The sequence below is a fragment of the Symphalangus syndactylus genome, chromosome 5 (genome assembly GCF_028878055.3).
Source record: "Symphalangus syndactylus isolate Jambi chromosome 5, NHGRI_mSymSyn1-v2.1_pri, whole genome shotgun sequence".
In the NCBI taxonomy this organism is placed as follows: Eukaryota; Metazoa; Chordata; class Mammalia; order Primates; family Hylobatidae; genus Symphalangus; species Symphalangus syndactylus.
In genome coordinates this window covers 94,106,598-94,108,627 of record NC_072427.2, presented here as the reverse complement: position 1 = coordinate 94,108,627, position 2,030 = coordinate 94,106,598, and the positions used below count along the sequence as shown (strand labels likewise).

General features: G+C 45.0%; 1 pseudogene; it reads left to right on the top strand.

Annotated features, from left to right (window-relative positions):
* The first annotated feature begins 1,193 nt into the window (after positions 1-1,193).
* Positions 1,194-1,814, top strand: LOC129482976 (small ribosomal subunit protein uS4-like; annotated as a pseudogene).
* Positions 1,815-2,030: the final 216 nt, after the last annotated feature.

Here is a 2,030-nt window from a genome sequence, read left to right as displayed (position 1 = left end):
ACAGATGCCCTCAGGAAGACCTTAGTTTCCCCAACATGCTTGGGTCTAAACCCACACACTCTGCCTTCCCTTGTGTTACAAGAGAAGAGGTGTGCTGCTTCCCCCTCCACACCCCCACCTGATTCCTGGATCCACCCGTGCTTGGTCTTCCCACACATTTTGTTCTTGCAGTTCTTCCTGTTCTTCAACTGTTCTCTCTCTGAGATTATTATCGTTACATAAAACATGCTTTAATATCTCTCTCAGCTTTTGAAATTCTTTAAAAAGGAGATAAGTTGTGCAATGTCAGTTCATTGACCACAGTGGATTTAAGTTAGAAATCAATCGCAAGATACCTGGAAAAATCCCCAAGTAAGTTAGAAACTTAAAAAATACACTTCTAGCCAGGGGCGGTGGCTCACACCTGTAATCCCAGCACTTTGGGAGGCCAAGGTAGGCAGATTGCTTGAGGTCAGGACTTCGAGACCAGCCTGGTCAACATGGTGAAACCCCATCTCTACTAAAAATACAAAAATTAGCTGGGTGTGGTGGCGGGCGCATCCCAGTTACTCAGAAGGCTGAGGCACAAGAATCGCTTAAATCCAGGAGGTGGAGGCTGCAGTGAGCTGAGATCGCACCACTACACTCCAGCCTCAGTGATAGAGCAAGACTGTCTCAAAAAATAAATAAGAATAAAAATAAAAATAAAAATAAACTGAATGAAATTGAAAACATATCAATGTGAGATGCCACTAAAGTCATACTAAAAGGGAATTTACACCACTTACTGCCTACATTAGAAAAGAAGTCTCAAATCAATGCAAATCAATGACTTCTGCCTTTACAGTAAGAAACTAGAAAAAGAGCAAATAAAATCCAGTAAGCAGAAGAAAGGAAACAAAGATCAGAACAGAAATTAATATAATCAGGAAAAGAGAGAGAGCGAGAGAGAGAATCATTGTAACCAAAAGTCTGAGGAAAATCAAAACAATTGATGAACCCCTAGCCAGACAGATCAGAAAAAAATACGAAAGACACAAACCAGTCTCAGAAATGACAGGTAGCATTATTACCAACATTAAAAGGATAAGGGCATATTAAAAGGATAAGGGTATCAATAGAATCAACACCTTAGATGAAATATATAAAAAATTTGAGCTCTTTCTCAGTGACCAGGGCCTGCGCTTAGGCATAGACGGGCAAGTGGAGCCAACATGCCAGTGGCCCAGAGCTGGGTTTGTCGCAAAACTTATGTGACCCCGCAGAGACCCTTCGAGAAAGCTCATCTCGACCAAAAGCTGAAGCTGATTAGTGAGTATGGGCTCCAGAACAAATGTGAGGTCTGGAGGGTCAAATTTACGCTGGTCAAGATCCATAAGGCTGCCCGGGAGCTGCTGACGTTTGACGAGAAGGACCCATGGCGTCTGTTCGAAGGCATTGCCCTGCTGCAGTGGCTGGTCCGCACTGGGGTGCTGGATAAGGGCAAGATGAAGCTGGATTACAGCCTGGGCCTGAAGATCGATGATTTCTTAGAGATGCCTACAGACCCAGGTCTTCAAGCTTGACTTGGCTAAGTCCATCCGCCACACTCATGTGCTGATCCAACAGTGTCATATCCGTGTCCGTGAGCAGGTGGTAAATATCCTGTTCTTCACTGTCCACCTGGATTCCCAGAAGCACATCGACTTCCCCCTCTGCTTCTCTACTGGGATGGCCACCCCAGCCACGTGAAGAGGAAGAATGCCAGGAAGGGCCAGGGTGGGGCTGGAGCCAGAGATGACGAGGAGGAGGATTAAGCCTGCATGTCCCCTCCTGGGCTGGTGGATTGTCTAGTTTTCCTGCCAAATGATAAAACAGGATCAATGCTTTATTTTAAAAAATGAAATTGTGAAAAACAGAAATTAAGGTCACTCAAGAAGAACTAGGCCAGGCACGGTGACACAAGCCTGTAATACCAGCACTTTGAGAGGCCAAGGAGGGAGAATCGATGTAGCCCAGGAGTTCAACCAGCCTGAGCAACACAGTGAGACCCCTATCTCTAAAAAAAAATT